The following is a 26,862-nucleotide window of genomic DNA, read 5'->3' as shown; positions in this document are numbered from 1 at the left end:
ATAATATATAATATAATAATAAGATAATTAGATAATAATATCTTCACAGTAAAATCTTAGAAACTGAACATGAAAGAGGAATATGTACGAAAGTCATGATGATAAACGTTCAAAAATCAAACGCACAAGAAATTTTTTAACGAAAGATATTGCAATATAAGCTTAAAAATAGTTTAGCTAATAGTAAAAAAATGCTTGGTAATCGTAATAGTTTTTCCTACGCGAGAAATACCTACGATTATAACGATGGAATCAAGTCGTATCAACAAAAAGGGCAATAAATCAACAAGAATTAATATCAATGAGAAAAATATCAAATGAAGTGAACATGAAAAATCGAGAACACCCAAATAAACTAAACGCTTTGGATCCTTACCAACAGGCCACCGCACAATCAACGGTTTCAAAGCTTATAAACGTATTAAAATTTGAATAGCTTTACTCGAGATAGTATACTCTTGATGAAACTCTAAATTATTACGGAAAGTTGGAGCAAAAAAGCTTAACTGCACTAAATTTTTAATAAACCAATTCTTTAATAAATGTGAAAAATAAGCATGCAACAAACTATTTTTAAGGGATAAACACATTTGGATATATGACGGTGAGTCTATTGCAAATTGATTGAAACAAGACGGAATGAATATTTTCATAGACTACTTCTCCATAACATTCGATTTTGAATAATTTAAATTGAAACAATTTCAATACGGTATGTCTTCAACGAACAGTACTTTACTAAACCCTCTACCGCCGTAAGTCACTCTCTGGGAACATAACTTTCAACTTAAATTATACTTAAACAATTGAGTGTAGCAACCTACGTTGCTACACTCAACATTTTAAAGTTGTCGTGCGTGGCGGCAACCATCAGTGCAAGTCATTTTGCACTCACTAGAACGTATCTTTCTGGGTAGGCTTGTGAGGAAATATTGCTCCGGTTACTCGTGTCAGGCGGTAGAGGGTTAAGTAGTACTAAAGCATGGAAATATCATGGCTGGTCTTTGTAACGTAGACGATCTTTACCTTGTAACGTAGACGGACGTACCTTTGAGGTCTTTGTAACGTAGACGAGCGCGACGCATTGACGCCGCGTAGCGCGACGTACGAAGGTTTGGCTCTCGGGTGCTGCAATCGTTGATACGTGTGCTGCTGTTGAACAGCGGGAGGTTGTTGATAATGCTGCTTATGATGATGCCGATTATTAGGATGTCGTTGCAAGGAAGCGTATATACCAGCGTCCGTAAATCCAGAAACAACAGATTCTTGTTCAGGAGTCCACGCACCAACATAAGAAGGGGCTGCTGAGACGTGTTGGCCAGATATGGAATACGACATAGAAGATACGCGATGATTGCGTAAGTTTGCGATGCGTGCGTCACTGTAACTGAAATACGAGCGCTGAGCAAAGGGTGCTTTGCTACGTCGAGTCTTATCGTATCCACTTTTCCTGCAGGTTAATGAGCCTTCGTTTAACCGTGCGCTTGCGCTGCGTGAGGTCAGTTTTCTTGCGGTAGTATTCCCACTCGACGAGAGTGTCTCGCGTTTGCGTTGTTGCGACGAGTTGCGTGAAGTGAAGCAGCTACCGTAAGCTGCGGCTGTTAATGGAGCTTCTGTGTCTTGGTAAATGCTCGGACGCCTTCTATTAGCCGCAGGCGAGTTTGATGCCTGCGCGTCGGAAAAATCTCCACTGTAGTGGCGATAGTTGACGAATGTTTTTCTTGGATTTTTTCCAGTCAAGTGATTGTATGAATACTTTTCAGAGCAGGTTCCTCTATTAGATGAATTTTCGGGTTCACTGTAAAAACGCACGATGAAATCTTAAAGAGTCTGGGCGAAGAATAATGGTGAAATACCAAAGTTGAACTTGAGGTCAAGTTTTCAAACGTATTTTCAAAGATGAAATTGCTACAGGCCTATAATTCTTCGTAAACTTGCTATGTTCTATGGTTGAATAACAGACACGAGATTTGCTCGACTTTGAGACAAAACTTTAATTTCACGCAATTAATCTTTTGTTTGAGCGGCAATGTGGCTCTGAGATGAGCTGAGGGATGTCTAAGAAGAGGAGAGGATGCTGCTGGGAAGAGCTTGATTGTTTTCTTGCCGGTAGAGCAACGCTGGCCAATAGTCCAGTCTTCTATTGAGAACAGACAGCACCTGAAAGAGAGGCAACCACTTGAAAGAAATACCATCAGGACCAACACCTATTCATCTCTCAACACAATACACCTGCAACACGAGGACGGATTAAATTCTAAATTTTACAAACCTTATCGTTCAAAAACTGCCTACTTATACCGTACCTTGGAAATTAAACTGGGGTTTCAGAAGACTTATGCTTTCGTAAATGAGCAACGGTCGATAAATATTGTTAGTAAAACTTGCTGTATATTACGGTATTGTAGCAAAGAATCTAATGAAAACGGGAATAATGGACATTCTCAATCTACAAGTTTCAACTGCCATGTGGAATATCTAATAATTTCTACAACCGTGGGTAAAGGTATGTGTGGTAACTTCAATAAATTTAAACGAAGATGTTCAGGTCTCGCAAGAAGTGCCGCGAACTCGTTGCGGTCAGACTTGAGCAGATATAGAAGCCGGTACGACTTGATCTCATGCTCAGTTTTTTGCAACGAAACTGGCGGTGAAGTTGGCAAAGATGACAAAGCCTAACGGCATCGCAACCTAAGACCAAACACATGGGATCGTGTCGCGCTGATGGACTCACAAACAGGTTAACGACTTTTCATCCGCTAGCGGATTGGAAGAAAGCTTATGTAAGTCCAGAGTTTCAAAGACAACATTTCCGTAGAACAAATAATTTAAAGTGGACAGCCTTTGAATAGCAAAACTAAATAAGAAGAGACCTGATGCCGCCGAGTGTACTTAAGCCTATGAAACACGTTTTGATTCTCGTCTAAGATTGTTCTGGCAGTGATGGAGGACGAGGGATAATGGAAAGAACTTTTATAAAGAGGACGAACATGAAATAGGAAGTCGCAGAGAGCAGTCATAGGAGCCCGAAAATCTCATTACAAGCACAGTAGTGAATGGGATAGTTGAATATGTGATTTAAGAAGTATATCAACATTAATACAATAAATAAATAAAACACGATGAGAACGACAGTAGTAGCACAAAGAGATTTTCAAATGATCGTATAAGTCTTACCAGAATGTTTGAAGTATTACGATTATTACACATTGAAGTACCCTATTTTAAAAATAATACAAAAAACAATTGAACACAATTCAGTCCAATACTCCGGTACATGCAGTTACTGGAAGAAAACCTCATGACAGACCGTGAATCTCGCTTCACTAGAAAGAAAATCCTGTACAATTCCAGGAGCTAGCAGGTTTCTTTAAATCGAAACTCAACACCATTTACAGTTTCCAAGACCATAAAGTTAGCTGCAGAGCCACAGTGCTACTGCAACAATGCTGCATTTACTTGGCTAACGGGGTTGCGTCGACTTAGGGAGCTGTAACAGTACCGTGGATACCAGAGCAGTTCTTGTCGGTACTGCAAGCGAGGTTGAGTTTCATAAGAATGTTTCGATGATGATACTTGGAAACTTGACATTTGCTCATTAAAAGAACAACACAAATATTGTAGAACGGTACCTCAAGAGAGGTTGAATTTCATAAGAATGTTTCGATAATGACGGGTACATGGAGTTATGATATTTGCAAATTAAAAAAGAACAATACAAATATTACTGATTGCTCATTTCGAACATTGAAGATTGCATGTCATGTATCAGCTGGCTGTTAGTTGGGGCAAGAACTTGGACATCCCAATCAGCAAAACAAAAAATAGAATTTATAGCAAAATACACGCAATGAGGTTGACAAACGGCAATAATAATTGACAAAAAATGACAACAAATTGTCGGCAGTACACAGTGCGATGTCAAAGCTAACCACGACAGAAGTATAATGACCTCAGACGACATATCAAGATATCGGAACAGCCAGCCAGCAACTCACGGCAGCAAAACGAGAGCTCAAGCGGATGTGAAAAGCCGGGAGGTCAAGTGGCGTTGCGTGACGAAGCTGCCGAGGCGCGCGCAGTATTGTCGCACCTGTGCAGTCAGCGCCCGCTTAATATCGTCCTTCCCCACACAAACTACACACCCCATACAAACTACACACCCCACGATTACCCGCCTCTTTCCTCACACACAAACTACACACCCTACGGTATACAAATTACACACACCACGATTACTAGCACCTCTTCCCCACACACAAACTACACACCCCAAGATTACCCGCCTCTTTCCTCACACACAAACTACACACCCTATACAAATTACACACACCACGATTACTAGCACCCCTTTCCCACACACAAATTACACACCCCACACAAACTACACACCCCACGATTACCCACTCCCCTTCCCCACACACAAACTACACACCCCACGATTAAAGAACCCCTACCCCACACACAAACTACACACCCCACGATTACCCACTCCCCTTCCCCACACACAAACTACGCACCCCAAACAAACTACACACTCCAAGATTACCCGCCCCCTTCCCCACACACAAACTACACACCCCACAAACTACACACCACCGCAATTACCCGTCCCCTTCCCCACACACAAACTACACACCCCACGATTGCCCGCCCCTTTGCCACACACAAACTACACACCCCACGACTACCCGCCCCCTTTCCCCACACACAAACTACACACACCCCACGATTACCCGCCTCCCTTCCCCACACACAAACTACACACCCCACGATTACCCGCCTCCCTTCCCCACACACAAACTACACACCCCTGCAGTTACCGGTCCCTTTTCCCCACACAACGATTACCCGTCCCCATTCCCCACACACAAACTACACAGCGCACGATTACCCGCTCCCCTTTCCCCACACACAAACTACACACCCCACGATTACCCGCTCCAATTTCCCCACACAAACTACACACCCCACACAAACTACACACCCCACACAAACTACACACCCCACACAAACTACACACCCCACACAAACTACACACCCCTATGAATACCAGCGCAACACCGACATGCACCTGACAAGCGTACTGCTGCTGCTCATGCATTATACATTCCCTTTTAAACTCTCAAGGTAAAATGACAACAGAAATCTGCGAGCAATGATAAAGAAGCTCCATTCTTGTGAATATCGTGTGCAAATATACATTTTTCACAGTCATGCGCTTCAGAACAGTAAAACGAAATTTATATACGATGCGAAAAAGTTCCCACATCAAGATTTTTCTTTGCCAAAGTTACTTATAACTTTGCTAAAGAAGCTTCATTCTTGTAAATGTTGTGTGCAAATATACATTATTTATGGACAGCGATTAGCCTCAGAGCAGTAAAACGAAGATTAGTCACGCAAGAAAATATTTTTCTCCATTTCTACTTTCTGGTCTTGTTGGCACAATTAGGCGAGGAGAAGCATTGTTATATGTAGATTTATCAATGTTTAGGATAATTATTGCTCATTTAGATTTTGAGTCATCTTCAATGTGACCTCGCTAGGACGTTCTTCCTGATTTTTAATTGTGATTTGCGCGATATGGTTACGTAATAATTTTGTGTGTCTATTCAGCTATTTTTACAACACTTCTCTTTAACTCCACTTATTGTTATCTGCTACAAATCTTATATTCGATATTTAACACACTTCTACCTGCCCAATCAATCTGAAATTTTGCACACTTGCGTAAAGTCGGAGACAATGCTTGAATCAATAGACAGAATAAATAATTGAAAAAAATCGGAGACACTGGCCTCTTTTGAAGTGTTGTCTTTAAAAAGTAATTTAAAAACGCATATTATTTATTACCTACAGTGCCAATAGTAATTCATACTAAAACCTTCTAACTACGGACTATAAACATCACTAAAAACTTTCACTCTATTGATGAAGTTAAAGAAAACACGACGATAAATGTAATTAGCAATATATCTAATATTAATATAAGTATCCAATAGTTGATATAATGATCATTGATAGGATTAGAATTAAATAATTAAAACTGAGATTTTAAGTAATTAACTAGGATTTTGAACGAAAATAATGAGTACCGGTATGCTGATTGACTAATCTTTGAAACCATAGCTATAGTTGACCATAATCAAATACTCAAGGCAATTATTGCTTAAAAGCCAAATGCCGTAGCTTGTTATACAAACGAATCACGCGCACGTCAGCTGAATGCAAAATTAAATAAAAGAAATATATATTAACATCGGTGCTAATCTGGAAAATTAATTTCAAAGAACTGAAAAATTTTACATTTTAGTGGCAGACATAAAAGATAAATTAATGCATTCATATTTCACACACTCAAAAAAATAGAAATCCTTCACAAAAATCGGCTTACACAAATACGGGAATCCGACAGTAAAATGCACCTCTTATTGCAGCAAAGAAGACACTGGCCGGAGTTTCTGAAGGTAGCAAGAGAGCAACAAGTGGAGCTCTGCCAAACACAACGCGTAGCACAAGAACAAAATAGACGAGTGACATCACAGTAACATCAACACTGAGCAGCTGAATGAATTTGTTCACACGAAGTTTTTTTGCTGATGCCTACACTGTTAGAAAAATTACCGTTAACGGTATTTATACCGGCGTTTCAGTGGCCGGTCGGCACGTGAAAATAAACACCGTGTCGCCGTTTTTATTCTAATTTAATACTATAGAATTCCGTAAAATATCTGATAACAACGGCGAAACAGCTCATTTTCACGGGGCGACCGGCCACTAGTACGCCAGTGGGACCGTTTTTTTTCACCGTTTTTTTCTAACAGTGTAGCGTAAAAATTATTTGATAGCTAAATAGAATCCCGAACATAGGTGTCATGCGCAGCATAAATCCTTAAGTTATCAATTAAATGACAGTAGAAATCCGTCAAGCTATTATTTTTTTCAAGCTGAAGATTTTCCCTTCAATCTCATGCACTTCATCGTTGATTGCAAAATTGGCCGGCAATGAACAGAAGTTGTGCATGAAAGAAACGTCTAAATGCAGACAGGCGCCATCAATCTGTACAGTCGCAGTTCGTGTAAGGAAGTAAGCGAACTGCATTCTGGACCTGATAAGAGCTAAGATAACGCGCTAGACTCCTCCATCTTGAAGACCAGTAGCTACGGATAAACAGGATATCTCAGTGTATATAGCTCCTGTGAATAGACGACATCTTTTAGACGAATGTTGTCTATCCATGAATTAACTGTCAATTCTGGGACTGTCGACCACACAGCGGACTTTGTCCACGGACTAATTTAAAGCGTGACGAAATGAAGCGGCTTTGGGAAGATATACGTACGAGGGGGGAAACATTTTAACGAAAGTAAACCCCTGTGAAATAATTGTAATTGATCATTATTAATTGCCATAGAAATATAAAAATTGCCTAATTAAGCATAAAACTGTTTCTCACGTATAATTCACCATGAATTTTATTATTCACGAATATAATGATTTACATTTTATATAATTCCCGATGCCCTGTATCTATGACCGCAGTATAACTTAGTTTTAAGCATAAAAATAATCAAACACTAAGCAACTGTGAGCACTGATAGTGCGACAACAGTTTAATTTAAATTCTATTCAGTAATTTCATAACATCAAAGATAGAATATTTAACAGAAAAATTGCTCGCGACATTTTCGATTCATACAAAGATTCGCAAAAATCTTTATGACAACGTTTGCGCAAGGGTGAGTATAGCGACAGCCAATCGCGGCTTCATCAACAATTAAATGTTAAACCGAGATGAAATTAAGGCCAAAAGAGTAAAAAAATATTAAAATGAAGCGCATGTACCATGTACTAATTATCGGAATATGACTTTCTTGGACAGCGGCAATTGAGTTCATTTAGAGTACACTGCTTCTAACACCGTAAGCCAAGTGAACGCGTAGCGGGAGAAGTGAGTTATTGCGACGGTCACATGCAGTGTACGAACGCTCCGGTACGCATTTAGATGAGGAAAATATGCTCTCTTAACTGCCAAGTTAGTAATGCGTACATGAAATGAACATAAAGATGTCTAGAAAGCGCTCATGAAGTATGAAGACATGTGTTTTATGTTGAGCTACGATTATTCATGCTTTAAGAAATTACATCTTTGAGAGAAATAAAAACAGAATATAATTTTTAGGCCTATATTTTTCGCTCGCATTCTTTCGTTGAAAAATTTGTATTGGTACGGTTGTGCGGATGGCTCTTCAACGTAAGTTACCTAAAATGTATAGTATGGTAACTGTAAAACGTTCTTTGAGCATCTTATCCGGTGCTGCTTTTGTTCAACTTCGCCGCTAATGAATATTGAATAAGAAATTAAAATGAAAATGCAAATAGAAACTCCTTAAACGATAAAATTCCATATAGCAATAACCTAATATCTCTTCATCTTAAAGAAAGGAACCCGTGCAGATTGCAGTGTACATTAGAAGTTACAAAACGAGCATCTGTGTGCTGGACCATGTGATGCAACAGGTTCGCACCGGCTGTTCCACGTCTTAACCACAAGTCTTAACGGTACATTGATTTTTGAGCCTAGAGGCAATTATCTTGTAACTATGTCATCGATCTTCTATAGTTGGACTTCCTAATTGTTTGGAAAGTATCTGAAACGTGAGACATGCTAGAATATATCTACTAACTGGCATTGAAGAAGCCTTTCGGGTTTTATACCATTGTTATATTTTATTATTTTATTTACTGTAACAACCGTAAATCATAAGGACATAATATACGAGTTCAAATTTACTCAATTTTTGCAGATAAATCTTAGTCCGAACATTTTGAATAGTTATATTGAAGCTAAATTTGATAAGCGTAACTTTAAATATAGGTACTTCAAATTAATAACCCTTCGATTATAAGCCGCTTGACTCATCATTAAGAATCTCAAAAAAGTATTGTTACCGTCGAGCGAGATGAGTCGACGAGCGCGTTATTGAAACTGTTTGTGATGAATACATAAATATTTAAATAATAAAACCAAAGTAATGCTTAATAGCTCAGAATTACCAAATCAACTATGTAGAAAACAATCACTACCGGTTAGACGTTAGAAATGACTGAACAAACGTTTTTCGAGACAAGGATTTTAGACTAAACATTATTGATGTTAAATGGGCAAAAATTATATTGGCAATTATCCATTAACAATTACTTGGAGGAACTGAAAACATTGCATATTTGACGATAAAATATAGCATATTTGAAGATGGATTATCGTCAAGTGATATTATGCAAGCATTTAAATATTTTTCAATGTAATAATTTCTAAATTATTGAAGGCATTAACTAGTGCGAGCTTAAGCGTGGTGCATGTAACGACATTAAAATATTTCTAAAAAATTTTCTCTTCTGCATATCACCGGTGACTTATCATGAGCATACCAGTGCAAAGTAATGTGTAGGTCTCTTATAAGGGTATGGTACGATTTAATCGAGAATTTGGTTTTATCAAGAACAAAAATGTGAATTTGTCCATAAATGTAAATATTAAAAGAAGAGCATCTGACAGCTTATAGTCTGGAAACGTTGCTTGCAATTTGAATAAGTATAGTGGATCAGAGATAGACAAATTTTGACCCTTAAGAAGAATTTCAAAAATTACGTTTAGTGGATCAGAGAAACAAATGTTGACCCTCAATAATAATTTCAAAAATTAACTCAACTCAAAAGTAAACAATCTTATCAGTCACGCCTAGATCAATCGGTATGGGCCTGAGGAAGGAGGGTTTAGTCGATGGTGGCAGATTCTGGTCCACGTAATTCAAGGCCGGTATTTCAAGGCCAGGCGTAGGAGAGAGCGGTAGAGTAGGAAGTCTTAGATCCATCGGGTATTTCCGTCATAAATGTTGAATACAATTATACCCGCCAAAATTTGAGAATTAAATGACAACCAATATTGAAGCTGTTACAAAATAATGATATTAATGATGCTTATCAAATTGAATGTATCAACATTAAATGCCATATTTATCACGAACAATTCTTCATGACGTTAATAGTTAAAAATTTATTACAGGACGCGAGTAATTTTCTTTATTTATTGCGGTTGACTCATTAAATCGGAAAATTCTCCTAACTTCAAATTTAAACAGCAAAAAGTGACACAGCCACATCCCTTAATTCAGGCTTTCAGCAGAATTTTTAAAAAGCACATGTGTTATCTTGCACTTAGTACAAGAATTTCTGAGCGATGCAAGCAAGAACTTTCCGAAAAACAACGCCGCATGATGAAGAAAAAATTTCAATAATTTTGAAAAATGTTTAATAATTTTAAAGATAAAGTCAGCCGAAGTTTCAGGGCGATACAATATAAATAGAAATGAAAACGAGGCATCGAATTATCAACTATACAAATTGCAAATTTGTCTCTAATATCGCCATTAAAAAATACATTTTGCAGATAAAGCTACCCAACGCGCAGCAGTGATTATTTTAGCAATATTTATATTTTATTTATATTTTCCGGGAAATTCTTAATGAAATTAGACTTTTTTGCCAACTTCTGCCAGTCATTATATTTATTTCATTTCATTTCTATTCAGTTGATGAGAACTGGAATCGTATTCACGTTTATTCTGGCAACGCTCCAGTCATGCAGTTTCCAGGAAGCAACTTTATTTATAAGTCTTAGTGCCTGGCGAATGATATTTCCATTCTTATTCTTTGTATGCAGCGACGACAATACGGGATCTTTAGCTGCACAAATTTTCAAAGGAGAAAAAAATGCCGGTAGCAAATAATTAATAAAGTAATGAAAAAGAACACGGTTCGACTGCTTTGCTAAAATTTTTACTGTAAGCCGCAGTGACTTTCAGAACGGATTTTTCATGAACATTACCATGCTAAACATGTCCCCTTTTTACGGAATTTACGGCACGATAATGTACTCAACGGCCAGTACAACATCGCGCAGTCCGTAAATATTTCACAGCAATAAATATATTTCGCCTGGCTGTCGCAATACTGAAAAAAATCTCAGAAAACCATAGGTAAACTTTATATAATGTAGTCAAAATTTTGAAGAAATGTGATATAGTGTAAAAATCTAGAATATGAACAAATTTATAAAAAAATATGCATCTCATGAAAATAGAACATCGCTTTTGAAAATAAAACATCGCTGTTCAAATTGCTGAAGAGAAAAACTCACCGACTTATCAGCTGCAGTGACGACAGCAGCAGTCGAGCGGTCGTCGTTCCTCACACACACGGGCCCTGCAAACCAACCAATAAAAGATGTAAGTGAACACTTCACAATAATTAATTTTTTAATATGAAATATTATGAAATGACACCGCAAAAAGAACGTATATAAACGAGAAAATAAGTCACATTGTAGAAACATTTAGGCTCTCCCCTTCATAATGAACATGAACTGAATCATATAAATATCAGTCTTAATCATATAAAAAACTAACAAGCAATATTCGCTCAAAAATTCAATTCAAAATTCAATCTGCAAAAGAATGAATTAATTTCAATGTTCCTTATAGACGAATTAACGATGGTCTGAATGCTTGAAATATAATAAACTAAAACTGGGACTCACGGTGAAAGTAACACTAGTTTTTTGTTTGCGTCTCGCGAGTCAGAGTTATAAAAGATAAATTAGGTTCTTTAATTGCATGAGAGCACACATCATGATTGCCAGGCATATCATGTTGAGCTTTCGTTGCATCGCTCGATAGCTCGAGTGTCCACGATTGCCTCTGGGCTACGACGACACAAACATGCACATAACGTTAAGAATCAAAGGGAAAAAAAAGTTTTCTAAGGATTTTAGCAACATTCAAGTCGAACAAAAACCTGGCTAAGACGATAAGCGTGATCAGTCTGTCTCTGCCACTGCAGTTGCCGGGGCTGTGAGGCATGACGTTGTACCCTAACAAAATTTAGAGTCGCCCCAGCTTCTGATTTCCCAAATCAGAAGCTGCCGCGACTGTAAATTTTCACTGGGTATGGGATTGAGGCCTCGTTAGGGTATAACGAGGCTAAGGGTGCCATCACAACTGCTTTTTGAAGTCGATTTTAAATAATCTGCAGCAGTACTTCAAGTCATTCAGACACTTAAGAAGCACTGAGTTAGCATAGATAATGGGACCGAACTGTTAACCAACTAAAGAGATAGAAAATAAGTAGCTTTAATGTTCTTGCTAAAGCTTCGCTCTACATAAAGCGAGTGAAAATGTCTGTTCAAAAAAAGACAGCATTGATTTACATGGCGTTTTCTTTGCATTTAAATTCTTTTTGCAAAAAAAGACAGCATTGATTTACATGGCATTTTCTTTGCATTTAAATTCTTTTTGAACTTGCTATTTAAACAGACTCATGATATAAGCATTCATTTGATTGAACGAAAATCAGTTGTTGAGGCAAGAAATAAGTATAATTACTTGCACAGGTTTGTAGTTCGTGCAAAGGATATTCAATGTCATATGTAAAAGGTGAATCAGCAAACACAACATAAACTAACATGTGGGCTACAAAACAATTTCAACCATACGAACGTTGCAAGATTTAATCCGTTTTTCAAAAATTTCAATTCCAATGTAAAATCTTAAACACTTTATTTCGGTAAATGATGTACACACCTCATTAAAGGTTGACCTTTTTAGTAAGCAAAATTATAACAGCACGTGATTCAGTGCAAAATGCAGTTCATATTCAGGTCCGTCATAATTATAATTCCATTATTATTATTATAACAACATTATCTAATTCTTACTATTATAAGTTAATATTTAATATTTTATTTAATTAATAATTCCATTTTAGGCAGAACTGAAAAATAAACTTCCTTGAATATTATTTTCATTCTATTTATTAAAGTTCGCACAGAACTAGGAGACACAAGACAGAAGTCAGATGTCTCGTAGAGGTGGCAAATAAATGATGGTTATTTTTGCACTCCATATGTTTATGCGTGATATATTTATCTCATAAAAAATAAACTTCCTTGAATATTATTTTTATTAGAGTTCGCACAGAACTAAGAGGGGTTAGACACAAGACAGAAGTCAGATGTGTCGTGGAGGTGGCAAATAAATGTTTCTTATTTTTGCACTCCATGAAATTTTGTGATATATTTATGTGTAATATATTTATCTCATAAAAAATAAACTTCCTTGAATATTATTTTTTATTAAAGTTCGCACAGAACTAGGAGGGGTTAGACACAAGACAGAAGTCAGATGTGTCGTGGAGGTGGCAGCGCGCCAACAGGCTTGCCGCGCTGCCGTGCCTGCAATGCGCCGTACAAGTTAAGTGCTTGTGCCAAATATGGAATAATGCTAAACAATTTGCTCGTTCACCTTTAATACGATTTAACAATAATCTAGGGAGAAAATATCTAAATATCTGCACAAAAACAAAGAGAAGAAACTATGGCACCAAATTTGGAAAAATATTATAAAGTTGACATATAAAAAAATATCAGTAATCTCGAGAAATTTAACCGGTGTCAACGAAATGAAACCGGCTCATAACAGGAATAACTTTAAAAGTTACAATATTTGTACATCTAGTTTCTGCAAGTACTAAGATTTATTTCGTGGGTATAATGGGTATATTCGTTGAACACAGCGTCAGTACAGTTGAAGTACAGGTTTGTACATCTATTGTTTTACAAGTACTAACATTTATTTCGTTTGTATAACGGTTATATTCATTGAACACAGCGTCAGTACAGTTGAAGTACAGGTTTGTACATCTATTGTTTTGGAGTGACGGGTGTTGAGAGAGATGTGCGCGGGCACGTATTTAGTATCTTTATTTATTGTTTAAAGTAAATTTGATTGATGTGTGTTTGTTAATGTGATTTATATGTATATGTATTGTATATGTATATGTTTTATTGGTTGTACGTCGTAGACTGGTAATGATTGGGGGTATGTTCGGTAATCTGGTTCAATCAAGTCCTGTTATTAAAGATACATGTTGATTGATAGCACAGCCGGATGAACTTCAAGAACGAGACGGGAGATGGAGATGTCACCGTATTCCTGCCACAGTTAATAACAGCTACAAGGAGAATCGTAATGCCCTAGAAGCAAGAGGTAATTGTGCAGTAATTGTGTCGTGTTTTCAAGTCAATAAAAACCTCGTAAGTTCGCCAGAGGCTCGTCATCATTCATGAAGAAAAAGTAGAGACAACGACTCGATACGTTCACCCGAATGGCGATCTGGAATGACCTTCATGCAGCTTTTGAAATGAACTTAACCCTCTACCGCCGTATTTCACTCTCATGGAACAAACTTACAACTTAAATTATACGTAAACTATTGAGTGTAGCAACCTGAGGACGTTTGTACGCAACAGAGAACATTTTAAAGTTGTCGTACGTGGCAGCAAATTATACGTAAACTATTGAGTGTAGCAACCTGAGGACGTTTGTACGCAACAGAGAACATTTTAAAGTTGTCGTACGTGGCGGCACCCATCAGTGCAAGTCATTTTGCGCTCATTAGAACGGATTCTTTTTCGGAAGAAGGCTTGTGACAATATTGCTCCGGTTACTCGTGCCAGGCGGTAGAGGGTTACAAGCAGTCTTAAAAAATTGGTAATGAAAACAGGTAATGTTCTTCACATCAGCTGGTTACGACTAACCGATAATTTTATTTTCAAAGTTTCGAAAATAATGGCTTAGTTTAAAAGCGTGGATCAACATTTGAAATAACGCTAACCGTTAAGTAAACGCTGCAAAATTGCATAAAAACGTTTTAAATTAACCCCTAGAATCACACTGTTCACATCCGTGGCAGGAATTTCTTAACACAAGCGAAAGACCATTAATTTTAGTCAGATGATGGAAAAAATAGATGACTAATGCGGTTAATAAATCTTGATATCATTTTTATCTTGTACAATCGTAAGAAAAATTGAAAAATTAATTTAGCAAAGATTTGACAATGATGAAACAAAATTATTTTGATTACATCTAAATAAGTAGATCATCCACAACTAATGCTTACGTCAAAAAAAAAAAAATAATAAAATACGTTAAATTCGCAAAATAGAAAGAAATTCCATCAGCTTTCCTCAGAAACCAGATTATGCTTCCTTCGCACAAATGCCAGGATAGGCCTACTCATCATCGAATAACAGTGACATGAGCATGTAAGTCGTCTACTGAAATTCTTGTTGATAGCTCTATACAAGCTATCAACACTCAACGTTTGACATTTTAAATAGCGTTTAATATTCAACACAGTGAACTACCATAGCTAAGACGATTCCGTACGCATTTTAAACGATACATTTTGTCAAATGAGATTATGAAACATCATTAGAAACATCAACGAAGTCAATAAAATAGTGTTGTAACTTTAATCGCAGTTTATATTAATTCAAGTATGTTCATTTGACGAAATTAAAATATCAATGGAGACATGCTGGCAATTTCGAAAATTGAACTCCGTACGTGATAAGAATAATCGTGGAATTTCATAATGAAATTATATTACACACACATACAAAAACTTCCACAAAACGTCGTCTTGCTTAATGGAGAAAACGTGTTTGGAATCAGAATAATCATGGAATTTCATAATGAAATTATATTAGACGCACATATAAAAAATTCCACAAAACGTCGTCTTGCTTAATGGAGAAAATGTGTTTGGAATCAAGGACCACTTCCCACACACAGCGTCGCTTTCCCAGGCGTCGAACATAATTATTCATGAAAGTAGTAAATAATAGCATAGTGGTTGGACAAGGCAGCCGGGCTCGCACGGCGTTTTCATTACAGGAATTACAGTGAGTAAATCATTTCAAAAGTTACATTGTTTAAAATTGTGACACGCAGTTAAATGTTGTTGTGTTTAGGGTTGAGTGTAATTTGTCGGACTTTCAGACAGACGTCCAAAAATACAAAATATTACGTTACTAGGAATAGAAAGTTATTACTTCAATATTGAAAACGCTTTTAGAAGGGGTATTTGAAACCTGATAAATTAAAATTAAATTAATAATAGTTATAAGATCGGATATCAAGGATTTAAGATCTTAAAAAGAGTACGTAATATTTAATCGAGCAGTCGCATATATGTCCTCATGGGCGGTAAAATGGAAACGGTAAACACATACCGTATAACGGTAATTTTCATTTCAAATGCCCGCAAGGTTAGACTAAAGCGGATGTACGATGAAGTTAATTGTTCGGTTTGCTCAGAACCGGCGTGCAGAAGCGGTACAGCACCGACAGCAACCGGCATGGCTTCCGTCCAGCATGGCAATGATCAACAACAGGTTTGAACAACAGGAGGCAATGATATAAATGATGCATGTGCTTCATTATAATTAACATAATAGAGGCACGATACAGGAGGTAATACCAGGAAAATTACATGTTTGTGAAAATATTGGAATTTGATAATTTCTAATAGATTCTTTCTGTATTTCCTTCAAAATTTCAAAAGGGAAATTGGTCCAAGAGTCCTTTCGTATCTTGGGCGCAAAAAAAACGCTTTTAAAAAATTTGATTGAACACTTTCGAAAAGTTACAATGTAACGAAAAAATGAATTAATTGTCATTCAGTGCGAGAAATTAGAGCAATTTTTCGATACATTATTTTTATCGCAGTTTTTGCCACCGCGAATTGCTAACGCGTTCCATTTGTTCACACAAGTAAACAGGAGCTGTGGAGGTGCCAAGGTGCGAGTCTCGAATCTTTCAAATTAAGCCTATCTTGAGACAGGCTTAATGCCTGTCTCATTCATAGGCCTTTTCTAAATACTCTTCTCTCTGAATTGGAATTTGAAAATAATATTTACCATTTTAGAACACAACATGCAGTGCATGATTGGATTAGTCATTGGACTAAATTACATGATTGAATTCATTTCCTAGCCAATAAAATTTCAGACAATGTCATCCAATGTCAAAAAAATCAACCAATCAAGTTTCAAGAAATATAATTATGAGATTCAAACCGCCCAATTAAGCAACCACAAATGTGGCTAAAAACTTCAAAAAAACTTATGAAGCACGAGAAAACAAATAATACGTAAAGTTCGACTAAGGTTTGTGAAGGAGCCAATTACACCTGCACGAATTGATAATAAAAACGAGACTCCACTTATGAATTTCGTTAGTCACGAAACTTATGCCTTAAACCGGAGCCAAGCTCAGAGTCATGGACAGGGGCTAATTTTTAAGTGGAAATAATAATAGTTATTTTAAAAAATGAAAATAAACAAATCATCTGCTATAAAAAGAAGATTCAGCAGTTGGAGAAAATCTATCAGTGATGACAGCAGTATTAGCATTTCGACTGCCACAAAAATTTGTGTTACTTGAACACAACGTTGACAATACGCAATTGATCGTTGATAATATGCAAAAACAAACTACAACATCGATCATAATGTACACATGACTTTAATCCAACCAATTTTTGATGAAACGGACTGGCAGAAAACTGTCCAACTTGATCGCTTCTCTACTTTCGCGTGTCATTGTACTATCGACTCGAAGGTGAATTATATATTATTGTCAAGACTCTAGTACGTGTATTCTGGCGAAATTATATATAATTTCGGGTATTCAAGTTATATATAATTTTATAAATTATATATAAACTTATAATTATATAACACTGGGAAAACGGAAACTTGTTGTTATTATAATTTTTTTTTAATTACAGGAATTTATTTTGTGCACTACATAGAATACCAATAATTTCTTTATTAGACTAGCTGTCCTTGAGTAAAATGAAAGAGAGCATTTAATTTGTGTTAGATAAAGCCGTACGGTACCTTTAATTGGAATTCACTCTAATGAACAGCACGTGGAAAAATTAGTCAAAGAAGTATTGTCGTAGTCAATGGCGAATAAAATTCGAATCAGGTTATTTCACTATAAAATTGTGCTGCTGCAATGGAGAACCTTCAATGAAAACTTTCAAATCATCGCGCAATAATACGGAGGTCACTGGCATCCCCTTTTTATATTCTGACAAGATAAAAAAATGATATGTATATTCATACAAGTCGCGACCCAGAATTTAATAGAGAACTTCAGCCAACATGCATACAAATGAAATGTCAGATAAGGAAGCCTGTTATAGTAAAAAAGAATGCGTGGAAATTCCAGCCAACTTATCTTTTCTATGAAACTAAAGAGTTTAAAATCATATTTCGAATGAACTGTAGGGTTTGAACTAATTTGAGGTAAACTCGATTCATTGCTCAAAACCATACCACCGAAACAAATCAGCAAGTGATATTGAAACACCTCATTAATTATCATTTAAAAAATTTTACGAAAGTCGCAATCGTCTCGGCAAACACATACGTTGACGTGGCCATGATTAGAATAAGAAAACTTGCCATAGGCTTTAAATCGTACAGTAAAAAAATAGCAAATACAATTACCGAGTTCAAGACACCAAAGTTCAACCCATGAATTAGGAGTAAAAAGCTTTAGCGTAATAAATGCCGATAAGGCAATTCTTCGACATCGTAATTACGTTAGCGCTGTATTAGGAGTTGTGGCTGGCGGGGCAGATGGACGGACGGTGTTACTGAGCGCAGGATGTAGGATGGCCTGCGGGCATCGTGGCCTCCTGGCGTCAGTCCAATTAATGTCATATAAAGGAGCGCTCCTGTGCTGACCTAAACTGAACCACAGGCGTTCGTTGAATGAACCGCACGGCGACGCAGGCATCAACTGAACTGAAAAAAGGCATTCGTTGAATGAACAGCACGACGACGCAGGAATCAAACTTCACTTGTCTTCGCTCCAACCGCTCGTCTGGAAGCGTTGAAATCTGGCGACGAGCCGCTGGATGTAGTTGGTGCTGATCCATTAAACAGATCTACTGGAGAATAACATTTTCCATTGCTTCGTTCAAAATAATGACCGAATCACTGATCCTCATCCTTTTTGACCAAATCCCGATATTTTTTGCCTTGTGATTACACGCCTTAGGTTTCGCAAAGAAAATGCCGCAGACTTATCAACCAACATAGTAGACGACCGAACAAAAAATACCAAAAATAAAAACTATGAATATAATAATAGTAATATTAAATTTTGAAGACAAATAAGATTAAATTATTGAAGAAGGATTGTTTTTTAGAGAATTTTCTCATTTATGGACAAAATGCACTATTGTGCTCGCCAAATCCGTCCGTCTGTCCGTATCTTCGTCCGTGACTTCACGTTTTCGTCGACGAGAAAATGCGCTCTCTGTCACTCACTGCAGTGAGTACTGAGTTATATTTTTTCACCTTTCCTACACTGCGTGAGAGCGCGTGACCGGCATTCTCACTGTCTGTAACTTCGCCGAGCTTCCGTCGCGCCGCTACAGTTTGTTGCTCTCAACGGTCGACCACGCCGAGCGTTAGCGGCATGCTCCCTAATGGTGGCCTCAACACACGAACATTAGCGCATACTTTTACGGTGCTTCCTTTCTGCTCGAGAAACGCGCGATTCAACACACGTCAGTTGAGAGCGATTCAACATGCGTCGGTTCAGAGCGATTCAACACGCGTCGGTTCAGAGCGATTCAACACGCGTCGGTTCAGAGCGATTCAACATGCGTCGGTACAGAGCGATACAACACGCGTCGGTACAGAGCGATTCAACACGCGTCGGTACAGAGCGATTCAACACGCGTCGGTTCAGAGCGATTCAACACGCGTCGGTTTAGAGCGATTCAACACGCGTCGGTTCAGAGCGATACAACACGCGTCGGTTCAGAGCGGTTCAACACGCGTCGGTACAGAGCGATACAACACGCGTCGGTTGAGAAAGATTCAACACGCGTCGGTACATAGCGATCAAACACGCGTCGGTTCAGAACGATTCAACACGCGGCGGTTCAGAGCGATTCAACACGCGGCGGTTCAGAGCGATTCAACACGCGTTGGTACGGAGCGATTCAACACGCGTCGGTTCAGAGCGATTCAACACGCGTCTTGCATCAGCGTGCCCAAATGAGGGCTAATAGACGGAACACGTCCAACGTTACATCCGACGACGACTCGGAGACGGAGGACGACGAAGGCGGCGCATCAGCGTGACCGTGGACTGCGACGTCCTAAACTCATCATAAGGTCATAAGGTCATAAGGATGAATGATGCCATGAGCAGCCAGGCATACCACATGCAGTGAAAGCGAATTCTTTCATTGCCACATCGCGATATTAAGCCACAACGAACGTTAATAATGTCAGCTCATCACATACGACAAAGAAGATTACGGTAGTCTTGTATGATGCTATAAAATGTTTCAGTGTATAAAATTCAGCAGGAGATAGTTTCAAAATTAAGTTGTGAGTATAATTTATTCTTGTTGTAAGCAACTGAAAGTGAAAATGAATTGCAAACGGAGCACTGAGCAATTGATAATGGAAGCAAATTATAGTGGTTCAGCAATTGAAAAGTAAAATCAAAGTAATCAGAAAGTTTTAAAAAGTAAAATCAAATAATAATCTGATGAGTTATTCACTCGAATAGATGACATGCATGTTACGCTCGGTCAAGCGTGTGAGGTAATCGAAACAAAATAAATCGAAATAAAATAATAAACATAAATACTAAATAATAAACAAAATAAATAATAAACAAAAATAAATAATAAACAAAATAATCGAAACAAAATAAAATTGTTGGAGCACACAGATCCAGAAGGCGGCATGGCAGTGCCACCATGCATGAAGGGATCACGCTAATGACGTTTACCATTGTTCAAATTGGCAAATCATCAGAATAAAATGATAAAAATATCTCGTGAGTACACAGTGAAAGTGAAGGGAGCAAGATATTGTCAGACATGCTGTATGCTCGCCAGGACTGAACAAATGCCGATGAAGAACTAGTCTTGAATGCTTAAGCTTTTAGTTGTCATTGATCGAATACCTTGCAGTGCAGCAATCTTCTTCTTGTTTGAATAGCTTCAGTACTTAAGTCTATGAGGAATTTTATTTACATAATTATAGAGGACGAGACTGCTTTCATTTAGCCTGCCTGAGCTTTGAGACATTCTCAGCTGGATTCAGAAGAAATCGGTAACAGCTTTCATCCGCGAATTTTTTAAAAGCTGGAATTTGTCGAGGCACGAACTATAAAGGAGCTGATTTGGCGAGAGTAAATAATTCTTTCCAACTCGAAAAAATAAAAAAAAACTGATGTGCGATTAGAGTGATTCAAGCCACTACATAGTAAAGAATGGCAGCATGACAGTTTAATGGTAATTGTTTTTCCAGCAAATCCCGGCACCAAATAAATTCAGGAATGTGATCACAATACATCATTTGTGGGGAGTCAATGCATCAAAATTCGGTAACATTGATAGTCTTTCTCAAGTAACTCAATCACTGTAAATATTTACGTCTCTAAAAATTACACTGCATTCCAATGAATATGAAGAGATACTTTTGTGAATGTTACCGGGTATATTCTTTCATGTTAAATATTTTCCATAGAAATGGATCATTAACAGAATAGAAAGGGATTATTATTTTCTGAGTTAATAAACACCAGAAGCAATAATAATAAAAGTGATAACTCCACAGTCACTACCATAGGCTTTCCATTTCTACGGGCTTGCTACTGCAAGGATCGGCGGATATCTATAATATGAAAACACCATAGATATTCCCATGGGTAGATAGATATAAAAATACCATAAAATTTTTAATAGACCAATACACAGTCCAAGCTTCACATGGATACCAGATTCCGTGGAAACAAATTGCAGGTATTTACAGATGAGTGGTTACGGGCTTGTTCAGTGCGCCGAAATCGAACTTATTTCGCGGGCTAAGCCCGCGAAATTGAACAAGAAAGCTTAATGTTACAACCCGCCTTCGCGCCGAAGGTGAGGTTTTCTTTTCGGTTAAGTCAGGTAAAACCCAAGGTAGGCACTTTTGGCTCAGAACTCGTGATTTACTATATAGGCGCATCCTGACTGCTGAACGAACACCCCGCTTATGCCGTAAGCTAGAGAAGTGTATCCTATAGCATCAAATTGCTGAACGAACACCCCGCTTATGCCGTAAGGTGAAGAAGTGTATCCGTATCTCCTCCAGCGATCAAAACAGCGGTCAATATTACACTGCGGTGTTCACTGGCTGGCGGTCAGCCCCGGGGTGAGTTTGGAAATAATGTGCAGGTATCCTGAGCTTGCTCTCTCTAGGCCTAACAAAGTATAACGAACACAATGCCAGCCATGATCCTCCTCCATGGAACAACACACCTATTGGTTCATCACAACATGACGTCTTCAACGCAGTGTGCTGTATAGTTTTTAGTCCCTGACGATTCCCAGGTTATGAGCAAGTAAAATTATGAGAAGATCCTTCATTTTTTTAGCTTCTGAGTTGGAAGTTACTCAAAAAGTAACTAATTTAAAGTAACTTCCTGTTTAAATATCTGCTTTAATAAACTGAAACTAAAGATTTCAGACAAATAATAATTTGTTGCTTGATAGCTTGGCCAGACATTAGACAAATACTTTGTCGTGATTCTCTTTATACTGCTATCGAAAACATCATGGATGTTGCGTAAGAAATCAACCTATTAAGAGCGACGCCAGTGGAATTTTCTTATCTAACTAGAATAAACAACACAAATTCATGGAAACAGCAGAAGACTCCAACAGCGCGCAGTAAATATATCACAAATTAATTAAATTGTTGTAGACAACATGAACGAACAGGAATTTAGGTAAACAAACACACAAAAACGTAATGAAATGAACTTAGACGGCCCACATGCAAAACGTTCGAAAATCATATAAATACCGGTGCATTCCTACCAACTGTCACATATATTTATCCAGAAACCCCATAAAAACATCTCACCATTATAAGGCAACAAGTCATATAGAAATGCAGCAAGGAAAAGGCAATGACTACGTCAAAATGAAACAAAAAAAAAAAATATTCACAATGAAGTCTCAGATGCCAGGTCGTTTCACCAATGTTAAGCAAAATACCTACACATCATCATGAATCGTAGCATGGAAAACATGGAAAAGGCAATTACTACGTCAAAATGAAACAAAAAAAATATTCACAATAAAGTCTCAGATGCCAGGTCGCTTCACCAATGTTAAGCAAAATACCTACCTATACATCATCATGAATCGCAGGCTAGAAAACGTGGAAAAGGCAATTACTACGTCAAAATGAAACAAAAAATTTGTTCACAATAAAGTCTCATATGCCAGGTCGCTTCACCAATGTTATGCAAAATACCTACACAATGTACACATCATGAATCGCAGGCTAGAATAGATATCTGAGGTACACAGACATCATGAAAACAAAACCCACTACGTGGAAACTTTTTTCACTGTAAAAAATTGGCTCTACAGAATGAGACGTCACTTTTAACGAGCCCGTCATGTAAGCCCATCACGTATACAAGAAGAGAAAGTATGTAACTGCGACAGCAAATATGGACACGCATTGTTATTGACTAGTTGGCTATCGGAAACAATCGCCTCAAGGATTTAGTATCATAAGAATAGATAATAAACTGTCAGAGTTATGGGTTTGAAGTGGAATTTGCGAAAAGTATTGGAAGAATTATAAAGGCAAAACTATTATTATTATAAAAATAATTGGCATTACAAATTATTACATATTATGAAATTACGGTATTATAATTACACTAAAAGAATTACGAAGGATCATTTCCCTAGAACAAAATCTCAATAATATTCGATAATAAAATTTTCATATACTTCTGTAAAAACTTCAAAAATAATTTTAATTAACCTATTATTAAACACAAATCAATGAAAATAATCGAACACAAAGAAATACATTCCTGACAATAGAAATGCATAAGAACGTTACGAAATCCAGAAAGAATTTCCAACGAATAATAGAGTATGCAACTCTATTGTCGCCATGAAAATATCAACAAAGCAAGTAAATGCCTTCGTTAAGATTTATTTTTTCAAACTGCATTCAAATGTGGTGGTTAAATTGTTTAATAACAAGAGGTTGCGATGTACGGAGAAAAAACTGCATGAGAGTGTGGCGAAATTTTTTTAAGTTTAAATTTAATTATAGTTACCCAATTCCCAATTGAAAATTGATATCACTCGTTATGAATACGACTTACGGTACATGGGTAGAACGCCAAATATTATCTCCAAAAATAGCTGGTCTCTTTAGCTCTAGCAAATCCCTGAAATATTCACAGCGTGAACTTTGTTATGAGAATATATTTATCTCATCGTATGTCATTCTACATAACGATATGCAAATCATCGTTCCAGCGGTAACATTGTTCACATGTCATCGATCACCTTCAAGCCGAACTTGGCGAGATCAATTTAATTGGCGAGATCTCACGTACTCACACCGTTCAGGATTAAATAAAATACATACAAAATACGAATAAAAGGGAGTTGGTGAAATTATCATTCTCTTAGATCAGATTTTTTGAGCTTGGTGAGAGTTAATTTAATTCACTCGAATTCAGATTTATAAAAAAAATGTTAAAGAATAGTAATGTTTTTATTTAATTATTAATGTTATAGGTACTTTTTATACCTGCTTCATTTAATTACGATCATCCATGCTCAATAGCTCAATGGCCGTCAAAAAGTAGCCCTGAAACTTGTCAAAGTTATAACGCACATAAAGATCAAATAAATGTCATTAAGTTAAAACAACACTTTCCACATAACTGGACTGGATAGAAACTTTATAAAACTAGCGCCCAAGTTAACTTGACACCAGTCAAGTTGACTAGTGTCAACGGCACAGTCGGCAAAGATACAAAGGAGGCAAGTGTTATGAACGATCTTTGACACTCAGAACAGCTGTTGAGCAACACATCAAAATGAAGCAGGCTCATTCATGGCCCTGACTTCATTCACAACGCACGGCCCCAGATTTGACGGGTCGTAATTCTTATTCGCGATACGCGCAAGAAGCCCAAGCACGCGACCCCAATCTTACAGCGCCTAATACGGGGCGATATGTTGAGCAAAACTCTGCTAAAAAATTAATGTGATAGAGTTCTTGAAGTGTGTCAGTGACTCCAACTGATGAAACAAACACAAGGTAAAATTAATTTAAATATTGTTATTGAATCTGTGGACAAAACAGTTTATAAGGTCAAGCGTCTCTAATTGAAAATTAACTCACTATAGTTTGCGCAGAGAAATCGCAGACCACATTTTGCAAAGACCACAAAGTTTACAATCATTTTCATTTCCATTAATCAACCGTCAACGAGGTGTAGTGCAGATCGAACGCATCACGCGAAGAAGATATCTGAGATCTTACGTTTACGACCAGCAGAATAAGCTCATGGCAGAGTGAACCCACCAGGCAAACTACGTTAAAACAACGTTTAATCAACGCTTATTCAACGTCGTTTGTCTGGCGGGAAGCAACACGTCGGTTGGACGCCCGACACCGCATAGCTCGCGTATGCAGGCAGGTAGCTGTAGCGTATACCGCAGTCGTCTAAATCGGTAATAAGCTTCATTAAGCTCCATTACGGGACCGGAAATGAAGGCTTGTTATTATCAACCAAGACAGTAGCCGATTCGTACCGTCGCCTCCGTACCTGAAGTAATTTTTCGATTTAGAGCTCCTACAGAAACGTGAAATATTCATTACAGATACATTAATATAATCTCGAACCAAATTTTAAAATAGACGCCTTGCAAAAAATATACAGTAGTACAGCAATGCTGATGCATAACATGACCGTTATATTTATACGTACTGTCACGTTGTATGGGAGTACGATTGGCTGATCATAGACCTGAAGGCATCGGCGATACTCAATTCACTCTTTATCCGAGCGTACGATCGAGCAAGCTTTGATCGTTAACTATGTCTGAATGATGGTCTCACATTAGTACTTGATACCTAACAAGATGCGCTGATATCGCGTGCACTTTAGCATTTCGGAGATACAGGATATATCGAGTGACCATCAAACAAACGTACCTTTCACTCTTTATTTTTTATTTACGAAGCAAAAAATAATAATAATAATAATAATAATAATAATAATAAAATGCAATAAAAAGTTGAGTGGCACAGATTAAGTACACGAATCCAATTCATTATCGAGATTAAAAATTGGATTTAAAAATTGTAATAAAGTGCAAGTTGGTAATGAGCTAATTAAGTGAACTGGGAAATTGCGCTCGACATTCAGACTCTTTCTAGTAGCGTAATTAAATAAAAAGTGTGTACATTGTTCATACTTTATAGTGTAGTTAAGAAAAGTATTGTTGTGCAAAAATATTTTGTTTAGATTAGTATAGCGAAATTTCTCAAATGAATTTGAAAATAAAGTAATTTAAAAAACTATCCGCAGGATGAATCAATACATGAAATATAGTTCAAGAGGTTTTATTCACTATGGCAAACACTTTAACACTTCACTTCAACGGTTTCAAATCATGTCATCATTGTTATATCGTAAAATCGTTCACATTACATACTACTTGGGATATAGCACATGAACGCTTTCCAATCCAGTTCACATAACCGTATTACATCAGAAATTATTGTAACATTTTTAACGTTATGTATATATAATACTAATAAATTGAACATTCAATGTTTGGATAACATTCAGAACCTTACAAGCCGAATTGCTCAAATTTTTTGTTCAATGAATTCGTCGTCAGTCAGTCATGCAGAAGTGTAAATAATCATGAATAAGCTTCTGTCCCTACATGTGAAAATTTCTCAAATGAAACACTTATTATTGACATGAATATATAAAGACTTCTTACTTTAAGCGTTCAGGAAATGATACCATTTATGACTCTTGGATTGCTAATAAGTGTTGAAATCGAAAAAAAAT

The 26,862-nt window shown here is 37.2% G+C and overlaps 1 long non-coding RNA gene across 1 annotated transcript in view; it reads right to left on the bottom strand.

Moving 5' to 3' along the window:
- Positions 1-1,054: 1,054 nt before the first annotated feature.
- The window catches only part of LOC108670925, a 40,775-nt gene continuing 14,967 nt past the window's right edge, over positions 1,055-26,862 (bottom strand). Inside the window, exons 2-3 of the long non-coding RNA XR_001930773.2 lie at positions 11,205-11,269; positions 1,055-2,160 (exon numbers count right to left, since the gene is read on the bottom strand). This is a non-coding gene — a long non-coding RNA (uncharacterized LOC108670925). The remainder of the gene's footprint in view (positions 2,161-11,204; positions 11,270-26,862) is intronic.

This window comes from Hyalella azteca, unplaced genomic scaffold (genome assembly GCF_000764305.2).
Source record: "Hyalella azteca isolate HAZT.00-mixed unplaced genomic scaffold, Hazt_2.0.2 contig3886, whole genome shotgun sequence".
In the NCBI taxonomy this organism is placed as follows: Eukaryota; Metazoa; Arthropoda; class Malacostraca; order Amphipoda; family Hyalellidae; genus Hyalella; species Hyalella azteca.
This window is presented reverse-complemented; position numbering and strand designations above follow the sequence as displayed.